Below are 26742 nucleotides of genomic sequence, written 5' to 3'. Positions count from 1 at the left end.
TATTTTCACCATGGAGACCTGAGCTCAGGCTACGTGAAAAGGTTATGTGCTTTCTTTGGCTTTTGAGGGCCTTTTTCCTTTATTTAGAAATTCAGAATCAGGGGACCGGGCAGATGGGTCAGTTGGCAAAGTGCTTGCTGTATAAATGTGAAGAGCTGAGTCTGATCCTCGGAACTTACATAAGGAAGCTGGGCATAGTTGCGTGTGGTTACAATCTCCATGCTGGGCACACAGAGGCAGGTGGCTCTTGGTGGCTCACTGGCCAGCCAACCTAGCTGAATTAATGAGCCCTGTGGTAGTGAGAGATCCTGTGCCAAATTAACAAGGTGGATAGTGACTAAGGAAGACACCAAGGCTGACATCTGGTCCCTGCACGCTCAGAGGCACATGCACATACAAGAACACACGGACACACAGACACAGACACAGACAGACACACAGACACAGATAGACAGACAGACACACACACACACACAAAGAAAGAGAGAGAGAGAGAGAGAGAGAGAGAGAGAGAGAGAGAGAGAGAGAGAGACAGAGGCAGAGAGAGAGACAGAGAGAGACAGAGAGAGAGAGAGAGAGAGGATTCAGAATGGTATCTTTAGATGTGGCAACCAATGCTTACCACTGTGTAAGCCTTTGTAGGACATCACAAGAGTCTACATGCTAAGTCCCATAGTCATTTCCAGAACTTTATGTAATTTACACAAGAAGTTAAATAGCACAAAACTTATGAAGATCACAGATTTGATTGCACCTTTTAATCACAGGTGGAGGAAGTCTAGTGGATGGGAAAAGTTTAGGCAAAAAAGAGAGCCGAGACACCTCTTGCTGTGAGCATGAGTCAACAACACTAGTTAAGCCCCAGAAGCTAAGAAGCCACAGGTACAAACTGCTAGGCCTGTGATCAATATGTTACTTTGACATTTGCAAACACCCTCTAGAATCACAACACTATTTCAAACCTTTTAATGTCATTTTATGAAGTTGGCTTGCCCTTTAAATGTCTTTTATCCCTCTGAGAATTAAATCAGTTTGGGAAAGACCCTATTTTGATGATCTGAACAGCAGTTTTGGGAAAGAACAACAAAAGCTCTTAACTTGGTTGTCATAGGTTGTTATCATTGTGACGGCCAGCCATTCAGCACTCTGCTCTCCTCTTAAAGAGTGACACTAGTGGCTTCCTCCCCTGGAGGAAGTCCCTGCCTGAGAAGCAGATGAAGCTAGAGAGTCACGTCACTGAAGAGTTCATAAGTGTGGATTAGAGAGATGCACAGCTCTGTCAATTCCTGGCACACAGGAGGTGCCAACCAATTAGACTCATTGGGGAATATTCTTCCTAGGATCTCTCTGGTGAACATAGGAAGGAAGATTCTCCATGAATGGATGTAGTGCAAAGTTGGAGGTGTCAGCCTGCCATATCCTGTGTTTGAGACACATACAGGAACAAAGGGCAGGGGAGTACCTGGAATAAGCTTGTCAGACACTACGTCAGCGCACCCCGAATGGCACTCTGTGATGTTTCAGAAGCCTCTCTATCCATAGCAGAATTTAATGCCATCAAACGTGTGTGTGTGTGTGTGTGTGTGTGTGTGTGTGTGTGCATGTGTGTGTACATGTGGAGGCCAAAGGACAACTGCAAGTGTTGTTCCTTAGGTACCGTTCACTTTTTTATTGAGACAGGGTCTCTGATTGGCCTGGATATCTCCAAGTAGACCAAGCTGGTAGCTAGTAAGCCCCAGTGATCCACCTGACTCTACCTCCTCAGCTCTGGGATTACAAAGATACAACTTACACAATCCAAGGGTTATGAATTTTAGTGGTTTCTAAGATGGGATATATCTGGTGAACCTCCTAAAAAGAAATGACAAAGCTAGAAGTATAGGCCAGAAGGTAAAAGCACTTGTTGCACAAGCCTATGACCCAAGTTTGATACCTATAACCTATGGTAGAGGGAGAGAGCCAATTCCCAAAAGTTGGTCCTCTGACCTTCAGACACATGCCATAGCATTTGCAGCACCTGAAAGCATGGGATATGCAAACACACACACACACACACACACACACACACACACACACACACACACACACAAATGAAATTTAAAAATTAAATGAATGATAAGAGGAAGGGAGCACTCCACTCAACAGTCCCAGACCACAGCGATTAGAGTCTTATGTGTTACTTCACATATCGTTAAGGATGCTGCATCTGTTGTTTGCATGCTTATCTGTTACGTGGTCTGTCTAAGAGGAAGCATGAGTACACTATAATTCTAGAAAACAGGAAAGGACACCTTAGAATAGCAGTTCCCAACCTGTGGGCTGTGACTGACCCTTTCACAGGGGTCACATATCAGATATCCTGCATAACAGATATTTACATTACGGTTCATAAAACCAGCAACATTAGAGTTATGAAGTAGCAATGAAAATAATTTTAGGGTTAGGGGGGTCACCACAACATGAGGAACTGTATTAAGGGGTTGCAGCAATAGAAAGGTTAACCACTGCCTTAGAAGCTCAGCAACAGTCAACCTAACAAAGTGGGAAGACATGAAGGACTGTCATCATGGCAACTAGTTGTCTTCTCAGAGAGAGGAGCAAAGATCTCCTCACAATTCTGCTTCATGCTAAACAAGCATGTGTGTAGAACAGGAGCCAAACACTGGGGGGTGGAGGTTGCTAAAGAAAACAGACATTCACTAGGCCTCGTGATGAAGACCTGAGATCCCAGCTACTTGGGAGGCTGAAGAGAGAAGATCACAAGTTCAAGACCTTCCTGGATTAAAGTGTGTCTAAGACTAACTAGTCTGTGCAACTTGGTGAGACTCTGTCTCTAACTAAAGGGAAAACCTGGGATGTTGTCTAGTGGTATAACACCTTCCTAGGATGTGTGATGCCTTAGCTTCTATCCCCATTAAGAAAGTGGACAATCCATGGCTCTTGGAACCTGTGGGTAAAACCTTGGGGCCTGTGAAAAAAGGCTTGGGGCCCATTGGAGAAGCCTTGGGGCATGTGCAAGAATACTGTGTCCTTTGGGGAAAGCTGTGGAAATTGTGGAAAAGCCTTGTAGACAGGAAGAAAAGCCTCAGAGCCTGTGGGAGAAGGCTTAGAGCCTTGAGTGAATTTGTGGGACCTGTGTGAAAAGCTGTGGAGTTGTGGGAGAAGCCCTGTATGTATACTGTGGGAAAAGTCTTGTAGACTGTGGAGAGAAGCCTTGTAGAATGTGAGAGAAGCCTTGTAGTATGTGAGAGAAGCCTTGTAGACTGTGGGAGAAGCCTTGCATGCTGTGGGAAATGCCTTTTATATCAAAGGAAGTGCCATGGAGAATATGGGAGAAGCCTTGTATGTCGACTGTAGGAGAAGCCTTGTAGACTGTGAGAGAAGCCTTTTATATCAAAGGAAGTGCCATGGAGAATATGGGAGAAATCTTGTACATAGACTGTGGGAGAAGCCTTGTATATTATGGAAATGCCTTGTTGACTGTGGGAGAATCCTTGTAGACTGTGGGAGAAGCCTTTTATATCAAAGCAAGTGCCATGGAGAATATGGGAGAAGCCTTGGGAATTGGGAGAAGATAGTAAAGACAGAGACATGTGATGTGACAAGCATCATATAATTGAAAAAGACAGTGGTCCTCTCAAATCCCGAGTACCAAGAGGCCCAGCTCCAGAACAAACTGCGCTGGTCTCAGCCTTATTACCTGTTCTCTGTCTGGCTCCCTTATCAGGAAGTTCCTCACCAAAATATTCCAAGAGCTTAAATCAGTTCTTGACACAAGGGAACAGGCTGTAGGAGAAGGGAATGATTAATAGAGCTCTGGAGACAGCCCAAGCCTCCTGGGAATGCTGGTTACCCTGTCCTGTGACTGTCAGGGTCAAACTTAGGGCAACACCATGGGGGCCACCTGGGTCCATAGGGAGGTCATCCCAAGAGGCAGGCTGGAAGAAAAGTGAGAGTCGAGGGGCAGTGCAGGGACAGTAACAACCAATAAAGAACACAGTATTGGAAGGTTACCGTTTTAGGTGACTGTGACTCTGTCCTGCTGTGAACTTCTTAGGAACCACACAGCACATTATGCAGAATTGTCCCTCTGAAGGACAGGAGGCTGAAGCATTCATAAACTGATACCCATCATTCCCACTGTGGCTTGGGGTTATCCCTGCAGCAATTTTCCATTTATTTTATTTTTTTTTTTAATTTTTAAAACCTTGAGACAAATACTCGGCCAAACCACTAAACAAATACTGCATAAAATACTTACAATCCCTGCAAGCTCCTGTGAAGCATCACAGTGAGATAAATCTACGTGGGGGGGTGGGACCCAGCTTGACCTGACAGCAGCCATCTTGGGTCTTCACTGACAGTGTTGTCCCCAGGACTCTGGGTGGTTTTCCCCACAGTCCTCCAAGTGTGCTATGCACAGAGAGAGCCATCAGAGGGGTATATGTTTGGTGCCTTACAAATCTCGACTCTGCTGTGACGTGGATATGCCTAACAACCCTGCTACTGGCTTCAGATATACCAGGTTCACTCAGGCTTGCATGAAGTCACTTTGTCCTTAGCCATTATCTAAGGCCCTCCTTCTGACCCAAATCATGGCGATTAGCTGCCTCACTGACTGAAGGCACACTTCAGTTCCTCAGTCCCCCTTAGACCTTGTTCTGTGCAGTCTTGAGTTTGTGCAGCACTTGTTTTGATCTCTGTCACCTTGGGAACCATTCTCATATACGAAGACTGGGTTTCTTGGGGTCATATTTTAAAAAGGAACTCCCCAAAAAGAATTCCAGGGAAAAAAATAATGCAAAAGACGATAGTATGCACTACAAGAAACAGCAGCACTGTATAAGTGCTGGGAAAGGGTTCATAGATGAGATAAAACCAGAACTAGAATCTTGGGATGCTGGAGAGATGAAGGCAATAGGACCTAGTGACATACAATTAAAAATCCCTCCCTAGTGCTAGGTATGATAGAGTGCTATATACCTTCTGCAGGGAACCATGACTATGCCTAACAGCAACTTTGAAATCTTCAAAAAGAAGACAGGACTCCACAAAGATGATTCCACATGGACTATGATAAAGCCATTAAGCTGGTTAACACCAAGGAAAGATCTACGTTGGACTACAAACTGGTCAGGACAATTTCGAGATGACTAGCTGAGACGATCCAGCCTGACAGACTACTCGAGCAAGGACTTGTGACAAGCCCTGAACTTTCTTTTTATGCAGAGAACTGAACAAATGATACAGGACTTGACAATTAACCCAAAAATTTTCTTTTCAAGATTCCCTAAAGATATCTTCACTCCTAGAAAGCAAAAAGAAGAAGAGAATAAGATATGAGATAGATCATTGAATCTACTCTGAGAAAAAAGATAAAGAAATAATAGGATAAATAGGTAGATCACTGAATCTACACTGAAGAAAAAGGGGAAGATATAAAAATGACAAAAGGTAGACTACTGAATGTATTATGGAAAGAAAAAAGAGGATATGGGTATGATAAGATAAAAAGGGAGATTATGGAATCTGCTTTTAAAAAAGGAACTACTTGTTTTAAATAAGATAAGTAATGAAAATTTTTTGGTCTGAGTTTATCAGATGTTACTGGACTGAACATTGTTAATATGTATAATGGAGTTTTTTATCTGAATCTGTCAAATGTTAATGGACTAGATATCATTAATGTAATTTTTGGCTGTATATATTGTATATACTTATTGGATAGTTTTTCTTGTATTAGTTATAAGTCTTTTTTAATTTTAGACAAAAAAGAGGAAATGTGGTGGTATTGTGTTCCCCAAAATATTGTGTACCTTAATAAACTTATCTGGGGTCAGAGAACAGAAAAGCCACAAGATACTTAGGCTAGAAAATGTTAGCACATGCCTTTAATCCTAGCATTCCAGAGACAGAAATCCCTCTGGATCTCTGTGAGTTCAAAGCCACATTGGAAACAGCTAGGCATGGTGACTCACACCTTTAATCCCAGAAAGCAGCCTTTAATCCCAGGGGAGTGGTGGTAGAAAGCAGAAAGGTTTATAAGGCGTGAGGACTAGAAACTAGAAGCATTTGGCTGGTTAAGCAAGCATTCAGGCTTTTGAACAGCAATTCAGCTGAGACCCATTCTGGATGAAGACTCAGAGGCTTCCAGTCTGAGGTACAAGACCAGCTGAAGATCTGGCGAGGTGAGGTAGCTGTGGCTTGTTCTGTCTCTCTGATCTACCAGCATTCACCCCAATAACTGGCCTCAGGTTTGATTTTATTAATAAGAACTTTTAAGATTCATGCTACAATACCTCTAACCCCAGCACTGGGGAGTGGAGGCATCAGAATCGGGAGTTCAAGGTCATCCTTGACTAAATAGTGGGTTTGCATACAGGTTTGAGCTACATGAGACCTTGTTTCAAAAAATAAGCAGGCAAGCGAACAAAAATTCTTCTTATAAGATCAAACCCTTGACTCAACATGAATTACAGGCCCATGATTGTGACTATGTAAATATCATTTGAAGCAATTTCAGTCTTGAAAATCAATCATATAAAATATCACAAACATTATTATAGGTATTTGGAGAACAAAACAAATGTTAGAAGCTTTGACAATATAAAATCTAAATAAAACAACAGCAAATGTTACTGAGTAGAGGGATGAAAAGATTTAGAAGTAATTTCAAAGTTATTATCCATTCTTCCAAATTGTAAATTTTTACATTATTTTGGTATGTGTATGTATTTGTACTTGTTAGTGTAGGTGTGTGTATCTGTGCATATGAGCATGCACATGTGCTCATGAGGAGGCCAGAGATAGGAAACATTTTTCTTCTATGACTGTCCATCCTTACTTTTTGAGATGAGGCTTCTCACTGAACTTGCACCCTGATTCAGCTAGGCAGCTTAGCTAGTGAGCTGCAGGAGTCCAGTAGCTCTGGGCCTTAATGCTCGGGGTTACTGACCACTGTGCCCAGTTTCTTACACAGACACTGGTGATCTGAACTCAGTTCCTCATGTGTGCAGAACAAAAACTTTATCTACTGAGCCATCATTCTCAACCTGACTTTCATATTTTGAGCTGGTTTATAAGAATTGTCCAGAGTTAAGGGTACAATGTGGTGTTCTGACATGAGCAATGTGATGCATGATAATCTAATTAGCTTATCCATCACCTCAATCATCTACGCATTTCTGGGGTGAAAACAATCAGAATCACTTCTAAAGTATTAGTTAGAGCTGGAAAACCTCAAAACACAAATCCTGATACATATCTTTCATAGCTGACAAGCTAATGACCAGAAGGAATGAAGTAATAGTATAATTGACAAGACTGAAGTAAAGCAGCAGTAGGGGATTGTAAGATGAATTGCTAAATAGTCCCTTATTAATAAAAAACCCGGAGCCAGATATGGGGGTGCAAACCGAGAGACCAGAGGAATAGGACAAGCCACAGCCAACCTCACCTCACCGACTCCTCAGGCTCCAGAGAGACCTCCTTCCTGTATACCCACGCCTATATGCCTTTCTGTCCCTGCCATCTCACTTCCTCTCTCTGCCCAGCTACATCAATTCCTCTTTCTGCCCAGCTCTGTCACTTCCTGTCTGTCTATACAGACCTCCATACCTTCATGGTTAGTGCTGGGATTAAAGGCAATGGTAATTGCCTGACTTCTATTGTTTACTGTAGTGGCTGGCTTTTTCCCATGATCCTCAGATAAGCTTTGTTGGGGTACACAGATAAAATATCACCACTGGGGATTTACAAGAGGGTAATGATTTCTTCATTATTTTATTTTATACAGAAGATTGGGGCTGTCTAGAATTAATAACTCAGGCAAGGAGAGATGGTTTGGTGGTCAAAAATACCAGCTGTTCTTCTACAGGACCCAGGTTTCCAGCACCCCCGTGGCAGCTCACAGCTACCTGTAACTCCAGTTACAGGCCATCCAATACACCTTCTTCTACTGTCCTCGCCAATACCAGGCATCCTGGTGGTGGACAGGACACATGCAGGCAAAACAACCACATAAAATGTAAATTATTATTTAAAATTGATAACTTGAGAAGTAAAATCATTAAAACTCTAATAAGAATGTTGTGGTTACTGAGGTGGGCAAGACTGTTGCTTCCACAATTTCAGTTTGTAGAGTCTTTAGAACCTATGTATCATCCCCCCAACACAAATGTTGAGACACTGTTTAGAGAATATTGTAAAAGAGACTCAAACCACATTAGTTTGCTGGCTCTAAATGAAGTCCCTGTCTCAGCCCTGAATTCCCTACGATTAATAACAACTTAGCAATGCTCAGGATTTGGGAGAATAAATAACCCTGTCATTTTCTACCCCCAAGCTGTGGCTTCATATTAGACAGCCATGCTAATTCTGCTTGTAATCCCCAGGAAGTGTGGGGACTTGTGTAATCCTTCATCGCTAAGCCTGTTTCATCTCCGCTGAACGCAGAAGGATCAACTTTTAAAAATTGCCAGTGGGGGTAAGGAGATGAAAAAACAATAAGGAATGACAAGGTGTGTTGGGAGATGAAAAGGAATAACAGTGATTAGGTTAAAATAATTAGATATTTATTCTACTCACTTATCTCACAGGGATCAACATTTCACCTGCAATAATGGGAATTTCATATATCTCCAAATTACTTTATGAAAGCCTCGTTTGAACCTAAAGTACATCCGATCCTAAAATATTCAGTAATGTTCCAAATCAAGAATTTATGAATTCAGCATCTTACTGCAGGGCCGAGGCTCTGCTTTTGAACCTTCTTTACTCCTCAAGAGAGGGGTAGAGCACAGAATTCGGGGGACTTTTGAAATCGGCAAGTGAGTTGGTGAGATAGGCCCCAGCTGGTTCTACAGGTTGGGTTCTTGATGTGCAGATGTCTCCAAAGTCCTGTTCCCTAGGAGCAGTGATGAAGCTGGAGTGTATGATGGATGAGACGGTCCAATTCAGTTCTCTCTGTTTATGTGTGTTATTTACCTCCTGTGCCATCTGTATTTCCACTGCACATTACCATCAGAACATTCCTTTTTCTGGGAATGGGGGGAACGGATAGCAAGAAAGGGAGTTGGAATGAGAAAGAAGGCTGGATATTAAGTGTACATATCTGGCAGTCATATTATTGCTTTGAAATAGAAAATTGTTCTTTGAAATATCAGAGCTAAATCTTTTTTCTTTTACTGCGTTTTATTGAAAAATTCATACAATAAAAAAACCCTTCAGTTTCATTCATTCTTGTGTGTGTGTGTGTGTGTGCGTGTGTGTGTGTGTGTGTGTGTGTGTGTGTGTGTGTGTGCAAGTTCACCTGTGTGTATGTGTATGTGGAGGAGAGAGGTCAGACTTAGACTATCTTCCTTGCTTTTTGAGGCAGAGTCTCTCATTGAAGCTAGGATGTGGTGACTGGGCTAGCCTGGCTAACCCCAGAGCGTCCTCCACTCCTACTTCCCAGGGACGGGATGACAGGCTTTTACTGCCATGCCTGGATTTTACACAGGGGCTGCGGAATGAACTCAGGTCTTCATACCTGCATCGCAAGAACTTTATACATACATGTTTTTTCTACTTTTGATCAAATTAAGGTATTAAATCATGTATACATAATATCTAAACAAATATGTAATTAGTAATACATTTTTTCATATCTGTGTTTATTTCTCTACTGTCATTTTTTTTTTTTGCACAACATGCGGGTCATATGTACTCTTTCATACTTTAATCTTCAACTTAAAAATATACCATGGATGGGGCTGGAGAGATGGTTAAGTGCTTAAGGTAACTTCCTGCTTTTGGGGAGGATCCAGGTTTGATTCCCAGCATCTACACAAAAACTCACAGCAGTCCATGATTCCAGTTCTAGGGGAATCCAACATCTTTTTCAGGCTTCCCAGGGCACCAGGCACATACACAGGGTACTTACATCCATACAGGCAAAATGCTCACATATATAGAATAAAAATAAAAATGAATCTTTAAGAAACAACCTCCTCCCCCAAACACTACAGATTAAAAAAAACCTTATCAGTTTATAAAAGTTCTATTTAGTTTTTGTTGTTCTTTCTTTCAGAGAAGGTTTGGCTGTATTGCTCAGGCTGGCGTCAATGTATAAGTCTCCTGGGATTTCAGGCATGTGCCACCACAGCCTATCTACTTTTACTCATCTTATGGCTGCTGAGTACTCTACTGTAGCATGATTTTTTTTCAAACCATTCTACTAAGGATAGAATTTGTTTCCAATATTCATAATTACTATGGATAATCTTACATATGTTATCTTTATTGTAGAGAAATAACTTCAAGATAAAGTTTTGTAAGTGCTGAGACAACTATGCCAAGAAACACACATACACATAAGCACGCACACACATGCACACACACACATGCACACACATACATGCACACACACACACACTGTGGTGATATATTGTGTCCCCTAATATATTGTGTACCCTAATAAACTTATCTGCGGTTAGAGAACAGAACAGCCACTGGATAGACATAGAGACCAGAAAATGGTGGCACACATACCTTTAATCCTAGCATTCTGGAGTCAGAGCTCCATTCGGATCTCTGTGAGTTCAAAGCCACACTGGAAACAGCCAGGCATGGTGACACATGCTTTTAATCCCAGGAAGTGATGGCAGGAACCAGAAAGGTATATAAGGAGTGAGGACCAGGAACTATAGGCTTTTAAGCTTTTAGGCTTTTAGCAGCAGTTCAGCTGAGATTCATTTGGATGAGGACTCAGAGGCATCCAGTTTGAGGAAACAAAATCAGCTGAGGAATTGGCTAGGTGAGGTTAGCTGTGGCTAGTTCTGTTTCTCTGAATCTTCCAGTGTTTACCCCAACCAACACTTGGCTCCGGTTATTTCATTTCTAAGACCGTTTAGCAATTTGTCTTACAACAGACACACACACACACACACACACACACACACACACACACACACACACACACCAAGAACACGGCATATTTTTCTCCCATTGTGGCTACTCTAGTCTCTGGCGGCCACCATCAATGCACAAATATGCCTGTTTCCTCATCGTCCCACCAACAAAGCCAGTTTGATTTACTAATAATTTGAATCTTTGCCAATTTTATAATTAGATGATATTTTGGTTTAGTTTTGATTTATATTCTTTCTGATAATTTTTATTTGTTAAAGGGAAAGTTGTATTTCTTTTTTAATATAATGATTGTTTCTATTTATTTCCTACCAGACTTATGGTAAACAACTTTACTTACTTCTCAATTGATGACACTTATATGAGGACTCTTAATTGAATATGGCCCCATGCACTAAAATAAATATGTATTTTAATTACTCTTGGACACTGTCTCAGATGAAAAACGATTTTTTCTGCAACAAACAAATGTTTGCTCCAGCAGATAGAACTTTGGCTCCAAGCCATCCATCCAAAACTCAGAGACATATATCAAATATAGTTCAGAGACAGTGATTGTGGGCCGGGTCCATGGTGGCCAATCTGAGACTTTATGACCATCTAGAATGAGGAGGATAATCTCATGGTACAAGAAAAGTGCAGGGTAGAAATTAGCTGTCAGGGGCCTGGGGGCGTCATCAAAGGATGCTAGCTGAGGAGTCAGCAATACAAAGTCCCCTGTGGTCGGGCACCTTCTTTAAGATGAATACAGTCAAAGGCAAATGGCCATCATTGATTCAAGAAAGGTCTTCACAATGGAGTTGAAGTTCTCAAACTGAACAATAATAGGCTCAGTCATAACACCAAGACTGAAGCATTGGGGGATGAAAACATGTCATGAAGAAAACTGTATCTGTGTTCCATAAAAACCACGCAAAATGGGTTCTACGTCCTCAGTCCTGTTAAAAGATGCCTGCACCCGATAGAGTCAAACAGGCAAGGAGATATAGTTAAAGACTGCTTGACTAGGGAAGAGAAGTTATTTTCCACTCAACCAAAACAGAATGCGCGGAATTTAAAGCCCTGGGTGAACCTGTGGGGAAGAGTCGGAAGACTGGAGGCACAGGATAGACATGGTGATGGATCAGGTGTGACTACTGAGTGCCAGGTGAGGAAGTTGGGTCTCTTCTTTCCCACAGATGTGAATTCCACCTTTCTTAATGATGGTATTTCACGGTGATGCCTCCCGTGCCCTTGAGGAAGACACTTCTGCATTGCACAGCTGGATAGAGACTGGAGGAAGATCCATGTTCTGAAGAAAAAGAAGGGCTCTGAGCAAGAGTTAGCTCTAGGACAAGTGTCTAGAAGAAACCGTGTCGAGTCTTATTGGGCAGATGAGGACATCTGAGGTCATTCTGAAAATTTACACCATACTTTACAACTACTGATGAAATGTGGACTTTGTTGTGGAAATCTAGGTGAAATAAAACATATCAAAGTGAACAGTACCTTCTGTGGCTCAGGTAGGTCTGTTCACTGAATATTGTGAAGAAATGGATGCATCACCATTGGGTTGCTGGTGAATTAATATTGGAATCTGAGTGTGGATGTTCCCGTCAGTCCATCCCCTGAAGAGTCACTAAAGATGACATGATGTCATCCATATAAATATATATTCTAAGTGCAATCTAGAAGGGAAGTAATGATTATGTTGGAAATGTTGATTTGAGCTATGAGAATCAGTTTTCACATGGTTTATTGATACTAATTTGGAGTAGCAGAAAATCACACATGAAAAAGATGTATCTCATGGCTTACATCTTATTTATTAGAGGTAAAAATATTCAGGGGTTGGAAGGATGTCTCAGAAGTTAAGGACATTGGTTGCAGAGGACCCAGGTTTGATCCCTAGCACCCACGTGGCAGCTCATAACTATCTATAACTCCAATTTCAGGGAATCTGCTGCCCTCATCTGACCTCTGAAGTCATCAGGTTTGCAAGCAATGCTCAGACATATACATGCGGGCAAGACACCATAATATGCATAAAAGAGAAATTAAAACAATACTTCAACCCCTTCCTTCTCCTCATTATTTCATCACTTCCAAAGTGTAGACAGAGCCATGGGTCAGGGCTGTTAAAAATCATATCATTTTAAATTCATATTAATCTTAAACAGAGATAAATTTATCCTGATGTTAGTAAGGGAACCATTGCTAAAGATATCATACTTACTAAAGATCAGGTAATAAGGTTAAAGATACGTGGTTGACCCATGACCATCTGACTGAGCCAATGCTCTTTCTTTGCAGATGGTAGTGAGGTCCCCAGTGGTGTTTGGCTGGAGGCATTTGCAAGGAAAATTAGGAAGCACTCAATATCCCCTGTAATTCTATAGTTTAAAATAAAGTGGGAAAATTCAATAAACACCAACTTCGGGCATTTTTTCGCCTCTAATTTTAGAACGCCAACCCTGAAACAGCCGCAGCAAGAAGAGAGTGACGGCTGTCATCACCCTGGGTGTTGGAGTGCGGGCTCCGCATTTGTACAAGGAAAGGCGAGGATTATTTAAGCACTTTGTTTTCCTAGGCACAAATTGCCTGCCTGCTTGTGATAAAAATGAGCTGACAGCCTTTGGCTGTTTTTACATCAAATTCAGTACCAAAATGTCCCCAGTTAAAGGCCTCCCTACTTTCAGCCCACATGCAAGTTTTTTTCTTCTTCAGAAAAAGGGATTCTTTGGGACTCAGCAACTTCTTCCCCTCTTTAGCTCTCTGTTTTTCCAGCTTCACTTTTTTTTTTTCTAGTATCACCTACATACAGAAAATTTCACAAATTGTAAGCATAAACGTCCATGGACTGTAAACACTAGTTACTTCTAAACAATGGCCCAATAAAGACCAGCCCTTCAGTCTGACTCCTCATTTCCATATCTTACTGAAAGCAGTATTAAAGACTTTTTATAAAACCAATTAAAAATTTTAAAATTATGTCTAGTTACTTTCTGTGTGTGGCAGGCAGAGGGTGGGTGGGTGGGGTGGGTGTGCCATGGGCCAGGTGTGGTGGTGCGAAGGGAACTTTCTCCAGTCTCTTCTCTCCTCCTACCATATGGATTCCAGAGAACTGAACTCAGGTTCTCAGGCTTGGCAGGAAATGACTCTACCTGCTGAGCCTTATGACCGGCCCTTACATTTTGATGTTATGAAGCTAGAGACAAGGCTCCCCCAGGATCACACCCACCTGTAACTCCTCTAGCTGCCATGGGCACCTGCATTCATCTGCATATACCCACATGCAGACATAAAATTTTAAAAATTAAAATAGTAACAGCCATGCATGGTGATGCACACCTTTAATACCAGCATTTGGGAAGCAGAGGCAGGTGGATCTCTGTGAGTTTGAGACTGGCCTGGTCTATACATCTAGTTAATATGTCCAGTATGATGTACCCAGAGCTACATACTGAGACCCTGTCTCAAAAAATTAAAATAATCTTTTAAAATTAATGTTTTTATTTATTCTTTGAGAATTTCATATAATATATGTAAACCATATTCTTTCCCCAAACTCCTCCTAGACCTTTCCCACTTCCCTATCCACCCAATTTCAAGTCCTTTCTTTATATTAAAAAACAAAAAAAACCAAAACAACAAAAAAGCCAAGCATGGAGTCTGTTTCATCTTGGTAGACTACTTCTGAGCTTAGAGCCTGCCCTGGCATCTGGATGATGTACCACATGTCATTCCAATTAAGAAAACTGATTTCTTTCCTTTCTTAGCAGGTATCAATTGCAGATAACTTTTTTGGCTCGGTGTGGGATTTCATGCCCACTTTCCTCCTCTGTCCTGGCATTTTTCTCTGGCTTGACCGTGTGCAGGTCTTGTGCACACTGACATGGACACTGTTCTCAGTATCCATTAGAGTTTATGAGGAAATGTCTGCACAGACTTTTATTAAAGTGAACCATTTCTCAAATTCTTTCACCATTGATAATTCCAAACCGTTTATGAATCTCATATATATGGGATCATACATGTGTCTTATTTTATTTCCTTCAGTAATAAGTGTAGGTGATGTTACATTGCCATGTCTTACAGGAATATGCCACATTTAATGGACTGTCTTGTTGGTTATCTCAGGTGTTTAGATATGAATAAACCCATTATGAATACACATGGTTGTTCAATGTACGTCTGCACCTGTGCTTCTCGTGAGCCGACGGAGGAGTGCACTTGCTGGGTCATAGCACCCCAATGGAGTTTCACCTTTAGCAAACATCCTCTGTCCATCAATTTAGAGGTGCTCTAGTGGATTCATTGTCTCACTGATACTTGGTATTTTCATTACTTTTATCTGCTAAAATAAGCTCCAACTTCCCTAGTACAGTAAGAATGAGCATTCACTGTAGTTGTAATTTTTTTATTCTGCGGTGACTGGCCAAGATGGCCTGCCCTTCCCATCTTCCCGATTAAACTCTACACAGTTTTTCTTCCTGACTCTCAGCCTCATGGCTCCCCTTGCTTGGATCCTTTTTTCTTATTCTTCAGGACATGTATATTCTTCTAATCTCTATTCATTTGTACAACATGGAAGTGTCTTCCTCAAGGACCTGGGAGCTAATCATCTTGAAATGCAGTCATTAAAGAAGATGATTTAGTGCTGCAGGAGACCAGGGATCCAACTTCTTTGTGTGAACAACTAGGTACAGCTGTCCTTTCACCTTGTCTGCTCTCTCCTCGCATGGGGCTCTGGTCCTTGCCCCCTGGCTCATTACTTTAGTAGAGAGTAACTTCCTCCCCCTAGTGAAAGGGTCTTGAATGAAACCTCCTTGCCTGTTTGTCTCCATCTGGTGCAGGTTTTCTTTGACAAGACTAGGGATGGAACAGTATCACACGTGTCTATTGACGACTTAGTTACTCTTCTATTCACAATGTACCCTGTAAGGAGAATTCCTAATTTTCTTGTTGCATTTCTGCCTTTTCTTATGGTCTGAGGTGCTTTTTTTTTTTTTAAATTACCCAGACTTGGGTCTTTCCACAGTGTCACTTCATACATCAATCAAGTGACCACATATGTATGTCTGGTTCTGCACTCTTTTCTGTATTTCCAACATGGGGGACCATATGCTGCACTATAGTATTCTTAGTTATTCAAAACTTGTAGGATGTGCTGTATGTTACTGGCAGTGTGTTCAATTGCTCTTCTTTCATTTTAATGTGAGTTTTAGAATTAACATGCAAATTTATATGAAGACACATTTGCTGAATTCTTAATAAGTTTGCACTGAATGTATAGGTCAACTTGGGGAGTTTTTACAGGCTTAAATACTCTACCTTCCAACTCATATATGACAAAACTCTTAATTACTTTCAAGGATTTCAACTTGTCAGTGAAGTGTTTTAATTTTATTGCATAGTTACACTAAAGGCATTTTTGTGTGCTGTATCTTAGGCATTTGATGTTTTGATCTTAAATAATATTTAAACATTTAAATGTTAGAATCACTTATTAACTGAATATACAGATATACATCTTACATGGGCCTTAGAAGGGTTAAGAGCCCTTATTTTTATTTTTCTAAATTTATACTAAATTTATTCATATTTTGATTCTGTTATGTATATGACCACACTACATTGAAATAAGTTTTGTTTCATTTCTCTTTTTTCAATACACACACACACACACACACACACACACACACACACACACACACACACAAACACACACACACACACACACACACATGCACACTTTTAGTGCCAGTGACTGAGATCTCTAGTACAATAGCAAACAGACTTAGCTGGAAAGGGGCTGGAGAGGTGGCTCAGTGGTTGTGAGCATGGACTGCTCCTGCAGAGGGGACAGGTGCAGCACCCACATGGCTGCTCAAGCATTCTGTATCTGCAGTTCCAAGGGATCCAATACCCTCTCCTGGCCTCCACAGGCACTACATGTATGTGGTACACATGCATATATACATATGAAACAGTCATAGACATAAACTAAACACACATTTAAAAGAGAAATAAAAACGACATTTCTACCATTTTTTTTTAAATCAGAAATGTTAGCTAGTTCTGTAGCCAGCGTATTTGCTCTTGTTTTGTCTTGGCTATTTTTATAGGAATCTGGACCATGCTGAGGGGTTTTCTGCCCTCACCCGCCTATCTGCTAAGAGGTTTTAATAACAATTAGTTGGAAGATGGATTTCTTTCTTGGTAAGAGCTTGTCTCTTCTCAGATTTCTTTTGATTTTACCTTATAAATATTAAGATTGTAGCTATAAGTCTGAAGTGTGTAGAAACCCCATTCTCCTGGCTGATCTTGAACCCTACTCTTACATTCTTAATAATTTTGAAACCCCTGGAAGTTGTACCCAGTTTCTTAACCATTTTGTTTCAGCTTTCCTCTGGTCTTTTTAGAACCATGGCATGTTGCCAACCTTATACACACGATAGTGTGGTTTCCTCTTCTGGCATCTTGACTCCTTCAAACCTTAGTCACCCTGCTCATTCTGCAGCATCTTGAGAAGAGTTTGAAACAAAGTGTAGTTCCCTGGGAGTTTAAGACCTGAAGCAAATTCCACCACTGTATTTAATGGACAATTATAAATGTGTTCAATTCAAATGTCTTACGGAACTCACACAGTAAATCCCCAGAGACCAAGGCTTTCTCCTTTTCTCAAAAATGTTATTATACATTGTGAGCAGAGAAGCAATAAGGAAATGTATTATGTGCAAAACAGCATTGCAAACACACATGGGGGGAGGGAGTCACCCTGCTAGGAATACCTGTTGAGATATGCAATTATTACAATTACATTTCTTTGTATGCTGGACAGTAACGGTTGCCTAGCTCAGTGGATGTCATGAGTATGCAACATAAACTCCCTGAGAACTAATCCCAAATCTTACAGAAAATAAATTACGTGTTCATAAACAAACTGGCCAAGTAGAACTTAGTGTTTGAGTGGTAAGAAATCTCTCAGGCTGGTGAGACAGCCCAGTTAGTAAATAGACTTGTTATACAAGCCTGGCAGCCTGAGTTGGATCCCCTAAACCTACATAAAGGGGAAAAAAGCGAACTGACTCCCCAGAGTTGTCTTCTGGCCTCCACATGTGTGCCTCATCCCCTACATCATGATATGATATGCATATAGGCACACACACACACACACACACACACACACACACACACACACACACCAAAATGCAACAATGGTTATATAAGCATCAAAAGTGAAAAACCACCTTCATGCGTGGGCTGAAATTTCACATCTTGGGGAATATTGATTGGTTTTAAAATGGTCTTGCAAATTCTAGCACTTAAAAGTTGGTGCTGGACTAAGACACATATATGAGCACACACACACACACATCCACACACACCCAAACCCTCAAAATAAAATGTTTCCTTGAATTAAATTAGAAGAAAAACAAGACTAGCACCAGTTTTCATATTTCGGTATGGGAAATGCCATCTTACTAATCTTTGCATTATCCTCACTTGTCTCTCCAACTCATTCAAAACAATGAATCATTAACACACATACACAACCCAAACTCCTAGAAATTTTACAAAAAAATTTAAACCCATGCTGTATGACTCTACTTAATTTTGGCCATTTTGCTGCATTCCTTCAAATATTCTGAACTACACATGGAAAGAAGAAGAGAGGGGGAGAGGCAGCCGTAATGAATAAGGGAGTCAATTGGAGAAGGAGTAGGGAGGGAGAATGGGGAGCCAATGGGAGAAGGCATGGAGAGGGCGAATGGGGGATGAAAATTACTAAAACTCATTTTATAAAAATATGAAACTGTCAATCAAAAGCTGGAAATTTTACTTAAATATGATTCTGAAGGTTATTAGCTTGAGAAAGTAGAATCATTATAATTACTGTTGTCTCTTAGTCATTGTATATTTTATTATAAATAACATCTTCATTTTTAAAAATTTCAATAAAGCACAAATAAAGAAAAATTGAAAACAAAACAACAAAAAACACAGCCTCTTTTCATGAGGATGGACTTTATTGATTTCAGCTCAAATCCATCAATTGGGAGACAAATACTGTTTGTTCTTGTCAGGCATCTTTCCCAGATGTCCAGCAGCTGTCTGCATCAGCTCTGTCAGGCCTCCATTTCTCCCCTCGTCCTTCCTCATCACTGCACTCCTGCAAAGTCTAAGTTTCCCAGGGCACTGAGGCTTTCTGTGATCCAGGCTCCATCTACCACAGTCAGTCCACAACTGTGCTGTTTCTCCCAGCTGCCTGCACTGTTAGCCCACCTCTCATCAACTCCAACATGCTGTTCAGGATCTGGTTATGTGGCTTTCTTTGTGACAGCCAGTAAGCCATCTACTGTTACTGTCATCCCTTCCCTAGTGAGCTGACTACTGACTATACAACAATGTAGTATTTATGATGAATATGCATTGAACATCGAGTATATCAGGGCTTTTGGCATTGCTGAACCTTTGGTAGTGGTACTAACTTCTTTGTGCTGGTTTGATGAGGAAACCGAGGTTTGGAAGAGAGCTACGACTCACTCGGGCAATGCTCCCATGAACTGCGTATCAGTGGCTTAATGCAGACAGCTCAATTTCAGAGCTTCTGATTTTATTTACTAGGCAATTTGAGGAGGCAGCAAAACCAAAACTTTGTCTCACCAAATAACCTCAATCTGAGACCACCATCATGGTAAGTGCTATGTTAGGAAATGTTCCTGCATTTTTGAGTAGATAACCTTCTCTGCATTTCTTTATCAATCCTGCACACGCATGGAATGGAGAGGTCCACCAACTTGAGACCTACATGACATCATCTGGGCTCCTCCCTGAATCTTCAAGAAGGGGCCTTGTCCCAGATGCCCCTAGGATTGGGGGCTGGGCTTCCCCTAGACCTTCTCTCCATGTTTGCTTCTAGGGGTAGGTTAGTTTCTGGTGACCTTTTGCATTCTACAGGCAATTACATAGAAGATGTCCAACAAAATGAACAAGTATTTCTGGAAAAAATTAATTAGGGGAATTTAACTTGCATTTTATGGGAATAATGAAATATAGTGTCCATGACCCTAATTAATTTAGCCTCTCCATGTCCAAATAGCACTAAATTATAACCTAATAATGCTTTCTTGAGGTATAAAGAAGTAGAGTACCATTAATATTTAGTGTATCAGAACTGCATATAAAAACATCATTTAGGTTGGCTTTAGAAAAGAATCTTCCAGATCTTCTGGTTTATCCCTTGGTGTTGTTCCCTTTCCTTTGTTCTTCAATCCCACAGTTCATTAGTCTCTCCACTCTAGTATTGGACCGCTCTTTTCTATTTTCTATTTTCATCACTTGTTTTCTATTTTCTTCCAAGTAGCCATAAACCTCCCAGCTCCTGCCTCCATCTCCACCAGGGAGCGTCCACCAGGTTTCCATATAGGCCTTCAGGCATCTTCATTGCTAAGGAATTCCATCATGATGCATGCGTGAGATGTCAGGGGCCTATGAAGACTGTCCCAACAGGTGCATAGGTTAACATGTGCACTGTCTTCTCCACGAGTAAAGGATAGCTGAAAAAAGAGGCAGAGGCCAGATACAAAGGGAGCTCAAAAATAGCTGATCTCATGCTGGGGAGATAGCTCATGGGGTAATTGCAGTGTATGTAACTATCATGTCTGAGTACTTATCTGTTTATCTTTATCTGCCTATCAGATGTTTATCTAGCTTTCATCATCTACCTATATATCTATACGTGTATATATCTATGTTTTAATATATATGCCTTATATATCTATGATCTCTCATCTACCTAACAATCATCTTTATATCTGCTATCTATCATCTGTCTACTTTCCTATTATCTATCTATCACCCATCTGTCTATCTATCTATCTATCTATCTATCTATCTATCTATCTATCTATCTATCTATCTGAATGTATACATGAATATATGTATCTTTATATTATTGGTTTATTATATATCTTTATATCATCTATATATATATTAATATATGCATTGATCTATCATCTATCTATATATTAATATGTGTCATGTATCTGTCTATTATCATCTACCTATTTATGTATTATTAATCTATGTATGTATCTATGTTACTGTCACCCATTTTTCTACCATCTATACTTACGATAATTAACCTCAGCCAGTTTGGAAGATTCTGAGTCAGTGAAGGAATGATGAAGTACAACACAAATTTGTTTTTCTCTGTGAATAGTTTAAAATCAAATGGAGAATTAAATGAATTTCTCCTCTTTTAGAACCATAGCAACAGAACTTCCCTGTGGCTCAGAAATATTTAAAAAGAACAATAGAAAAGAACTCAAATCCCAAGGGCTTGCACAGCGAGCACCATGAAGTTAAGAGCTGTTTCTGTGTCATTGTGCAGATCCCCCATGGCCCAGAAAAGAAACTTCTTAATTAGATTTCAATGGCGCTTGTTTGCCAAGGTGTGCTGTTATAGGATAGCTAGTGGCTGGCCGGCTAAGCATTTGTTCTAGCTCTTGTCTTCTCTCTGTGGTATTCTGCTGAGTTCTGATTCTCTCTTGTGACTTCGCAGCTTCTTCTGACAACAGGTTAAGTCACTCTACCCCTGTCAAATGTGGACCATGATGGATGTCCAGGGATGAGGCCAAATTAGTTCAACAGGTGGCAAGGCACCCAGGGGAGAAGCCTGCTCCATGCGGGTATGCTAATACATTCTCAAAGCATCATTATCATTCTGCAGTTCAAAAATAATTGAATTTGCATATCCCCGATGTTTAAGAATTGATTTCCTAAATGAGGAAATCTGGGGTATAATGACCATGTGCCTATGCTCCAATACACATTATTTCAGGATCCGGGGGAATCTTCAGAGACTAAATTGCACAATCCTCTTTGCATAGATGGACTTTTTCATGTTATCTCAGGAAAGCTGTGGGCACTGTTTCCCCTCCTAATCAAATGGAATCATTCTCTGTTCTAAACATAGGATCAGAAGTGCCTTGGAGGCTGCTGGGAGGCTAAATAATTAGCTACCTGGATGCCTAGAGAGAAAGTGTAGAGGGTTTTAGAGACTCTGCACAAATGGACTGGGACATTATGCAAAATTAGTTTTGCTTAGACTTTAATTTATCTAATTTAATATAATTATGAGGAAAGCAAACTGTGGGCAGTAAGGAGCAAGAAATCAGGAGCATGCGCAAAGGAGGTTGGCATGGTAACTCTGCGACAGATGTAATGACAATCAGGTGGAACTGAACTTGGTGTCTTCTCTTTTTTATTTTTACTTTAAAAATATTGTCTTTATTATCATATATTAATTATGCATAATGAGGAGTTTCATTATGACATTTTCATACATGTATATTTTTTGATCATGTTCCCCTCCTGTTATTCTCTTTTGTCCCCTCCATTAATCCTCACCCTCTTCCCAACTGGCCTCCATTCCACTTTTGTGTGTGTGTGTGTGTGTGTGTGTGTGTGTGTGTGTGTTCCAGTGAGTTTCACTAGGATTGTTTATAGGAACATGTATGAGAATTTGATATTGTACATGTAGAACTTATCTCATGGCTACCTGGATGAGGTTTTAGTTCTGTTTTTGTTAATCATTAAATCAACTTTAAAAGATCAAAATCTATGGACTCAAGTTTATTAGCATGGAAAGTTAGTAGGCTTATCCAGTGTTTTCAAATAAAGCAACCTTTGATTTTTTTTTTTTTTTTTCGTGACAGGGTTTCTCTGTGTAGCTTTGGTGCCTGTCCTGGATTTCGATCTGTAGACCAGGCTGGCCTCTAACTCACAGAGATCCACCCAGCCCTGACTTCTGAGTTCTGGGATTAAAGGCATGTGCCACCACCACCCTGCAAAAACATGTAGCCCAGGCTGGCCTCGAACTCGTGATCCTCCTGCCACTGCCTCCTTCAGCAAATCCTACTGGTGATTGCCACCACAACTGGCCAAACTTTGATTCTTAATGAATTTATTTGAAGGCTCCAGCTACATGCAGAAACTCACAAAACTGGAACCCTGAGGCAAGAAGACATGGTACAGAAGACAAATATGGAGGGACAGATGTTGGGGAGGATATTATACACAACTCTTGCAGTTCCTCTCCAGTTCTGGCCCAACTGACTTAGTGGCAACAAAAAGCATACTGTGGGCTACTTAGGTCTGATGACTTCATGCTGATTTGAGAATCGAAATCATAGGTCTACATGTTATGAGAGATGAATTTTGAAGAGGATTGAAGATGATAAGAACTCAAGGAAATGATCTGGAGTTAACAGAAGTTGGGTGTAATAATCTAAGCATTCAGGTTGGAGGCAGTGGAACGGCATTTGAAGGAGCTTGGTGATTACTTTCCAGTTGTTCTTTATCCCAGTGAGTCTGGGAATCTGTCCTCTCTCTTATGATTCACAGAACAGTGTACCAGAAATGTCACCATGCTGACATCTGATTGAAGGGCTAACATTTAGCATGTATTTTCTGAGCTGTACTGTGGTGGTATTACGTTCTCCAAAATATTGTGCCCCCTAATAAACTTATCTGGGGTCAGAAAAAAGAACAGCCACTAGATATAGAGGCCAGAAAATAGTGGCACACATACCTTTAATCCTAGCATTCCAGAGGCAGAGATCCGCCTGGATCTCTGTGAGTTCAAGGCCACACTGGAACCAGCTAGGCATGGTGACTCACACCTTTAATCCCAGGAACTGATGTCAGAAAGCAGAAAGGTATTTAAGGTGTGAGGATGAGGTACTAGCCTGGTTAAGCTTTTAGGCTTTTGAGCAACACAGTTCAGCTGAGAGGCATCTAGTCTGAGGAAATAGGATCACCTGAGGAATTGGCGAGGTGAGGAAGCTGTGGCTTGTTCTGCTTCTCTGATCTTCCAGCATTCACCCTAATACCTGGCTCCAGGTTTGTTTTTATTAATAAAATCTTTTAAGATTCATGCTACACTGTACTATTTTCCAAGGAGTTCAGATTGCCAGTTGGAAGGGAGGACCCATGGAAGAAGCCTGGCAGATTAGGAAAGGTGTGAAGGCTACAACTCCAGACTAAGCATGCAGGCTCCCAGAACTCAGGGAAGAAAGTGAAATCTTGGGAGTCACATAACAAATGCAATTTGTGGGGAACTCTCAGAGTGCTGAGCTCTCTGCCTGGAAATATTACAGTGTGCCACACTTAAAACATTCCCTCAAACAGCTCAACCTGTGGTGTTTCCTCAGTGTATAGTTAGATGGAAAAGGTGACATAGGCAAGGCATTACTAAAGCCTTCCTTGAGCTTACTTCTTACCATAAGATACTCTGAACATTATCTCCATTGTCCTTCCACAGAACATCTAGAAAGAGGAGATAATTCTGTCTTATCACCACTATGCTGGCCACTTGGTCCGCACTTTTCACTGTTAGCTTATATCAGTCTGACTTCTTCTGTTGCAGTTCCACTGAGGCAGGGGCTGGTGAGATGGCTGAGTGGATAAGGTTGCCTGCCAGCAAGCCTTATGACCTGAGCTCAATCCGCAGGACTCCTTATTGGAGCATTTCTATTTTTCTGCCAACCTGAAGGTCTCAGGCTTCATTTTTTCCCAGGTGATTGTGCCCATCCCTTGCAGGTGAGCACTCCTGACTGGCACCAAGTTCACATATGACCTGAGAGAGGGCTGATCATGCCAGTCACAGAGGTTTGTTCTAAATTTTTCCATCACAATTTGTGTTTGACTATCATAAAGACATTTCACAATTAATCCTTCCAATCTGACTGTTGATTTACTTTCAAAATTCATTTCATCACATTTGCAGTTTTCTTCATATCTGTAGATGAGCCCACATGTTCATTGTGTCAAACTAACATGCAGTCTGTGACACCACTTCTCTACTGGTCTATCTCCCTTCGCCGATGAATTTCCTATCCCTATCGTTCTCACACAGCACAGCTGATCAAATGGCCGTTCTTCTTAGTCCACTATCCAAAGCCTGTAGGACTGATCCTTATAAAACACAATGCATTTAATGTGATTACTGTACTAAAAACCTTTTAATAGGCACCATTCGTATTTTAAATAAATTTTCATCTTCCTGCTTTGATTTGCTTGTCTTTGGCCTGCTTTTGGCTCACTCTCATCATGAGTTCTGGAACCTTCTGTAGTTCCTTATTAACTATGTTGTGATCTCTGGTCTCAATTATTTTGCATTTTTACCTTTTTTTTTTCTATCTAGAATATTCTTCCTTCTAATTCTCATTTAGATGTCAACTTGACTTCTCTACATCCATGGCAGGATATGTCATAGTCATAATGTCTTATGTCTTGTCCAAGCCCTATGTATCTAAATATATTACATGATAAATTCTCATTAGAACATTGGAAGTATATATGGAATCCCTTACAAATGACTAGAGATTATTCCTTGTTATACTCTGATGTGTTTTCCTTACTGGGCAAAAGCTGAAAGTGCCACTTGCATTTCCAGAGATACACTTTACTCTGGACATGTGAACTGAAGCCCATTGACTCTCATATCCTCAGTCATTTAACTGTAACGACTCTCTGACAATTTCTATTCAGCTACATTTTGATTTCTTTTCTCTACAAGGTTGAATATGAGGAGCATGCTAGCTTTAGCAGGAAAACCTCTAGATCTCTGAATCGTAGCCTGGAAGAGACCTGTAGAAAAGAACTACATGATAGCATTGGCTGATAGCTATGAACAGTGAGGAAAATATGTAACTTGTGTGGGTTCTGCTGTGTGGCTGTGCCTGAGATTATGAAGATTTTTCCACCCCCCAATGCTTCTTGCTCACGACATGAATTAGTATGAAACTTCAATAAATTTTCTGAGATACGTGTGTCTACATATTAACGTATTATATTCTGTTTTGCATAACATAATATCTCACATAAATGCTTCCTTATCAGGTCTTCCTATTCATTCTCATTGAGCCTGTTGCATTATTATCAATTTGAAATTTTTGCATGTTTCCTGCTAAGCACTGACTTATTTTATTTGCTTGCTTTCATGAATTACAAGTAAAACTCCATCATGATAGATTCCTTGTCTATTACATAGCAGGCCATGCCTGGCATATAGACCATGTTCAGTAGGCATTTGTAGAATGAATGGATAGCTACAGGAAAGAAACCATATTTACAAATAGCACTCTTTCAAGTGAATGATGATGGACTTGAAATCATTCTTTGTTATCCCGAGTTGCTTACTTTGCTGAGTGACATCTGAAAATGTTACCTATACTCTGAGAGGCACACATTACTTTAGATCTAGAATCAGAGCTTATTGATTCATTTAACATTAGTCACCAAACCATCATGGCTATGTTGGGATAACTTGTGATTCTTTTAACTTTTATGTTTTCAATTAGCATACAAGGTATTAGATGTCATTATGGCATCATTGAATGGTGTGTTGTAGCTAGAGTTTTCCTGCCTGGCCCACAGTCAGGACAAATCTCTGTCACCCGTCAGTCCCACAGCCACTCAGACCCAACCAAGTAAACACAGAGACTTATATTGGTTACAAACTGTATGGCTGTGCCAGGCTTCTAGCTATCTAGTTCTTATATCTTAAATTAATCGATTTCTATAAATCTGTACCTTGCCACGTGGCTCGTGGCTTACCGGCGTCTTCACATGCTGCTTGTCATGGCGGCGGCTGGCAGTGTCTCTCACTCAGCTTCCTGTTCTCTCAATTCTCCTCTCTGTTAGTCCCACCTATACTTCCTGCCTGGCCACTGGCCAATCAGTGTTTTATTTATTGACCAATCAGAGCATTTGACATACAGACCATCCCACAGCAGTGTGTTTTAGTAGATTCTCCTCCCCTGTTATCTCCTCTAATCCCTG

The 26742-nt window shown here is 40.7% G+C and overlaps 1 long non-coding RNA gene across 5 annotated transcripts in view; it reads left to right on the top strand.

Moving 5' to 3' along the window:
* The window catches only part of LOC128100436 (uncharacterized), a 415354-nt gene that overhangs the window by 246792 nt on the left and 141820 nt on the right, over window positions 1-26742 (top strand). For 3 of the 5 annotated variants that reach the window (XR_008214796.1, XR_008214791.1, XR_008214793.1), the window contains one exon: window positions 4993-9233. The exons of the other annotated variants lie outside the window; for them this stretch is intronic. This is a non-coding gene — a long non-coding RNA (uncharacterized LOC128100436). Of the gene's footprint in view, window positions 1-4992; window positions 9234-26742 lie in introns of those variants that run through there. 5 annotated transcript variants of the gene reach the window in all.

The sequence above is a fragment of the Peromyscus californicus genome, unplaced genomic scaffold (assembly GCF_007827085.1).
Source record: "Peromyscus californicus insignis strain IS unplaced genomic scaffold, ASM782708v3 Scaffold_11__1_contigs__length_118956290, whole genome shotgun sequence".
In the NCBI taxonomy this organism is placed as follows: domain Eukaryota; kingdom Metazoa; phylum Chordata; class Mammalia; order Rodentia; family Cricetidae; genus Peromyscus; species Peromyscus californicus.
This window is presented reverse-complemented; position numbering and strand designations above follow the sequence as displayed.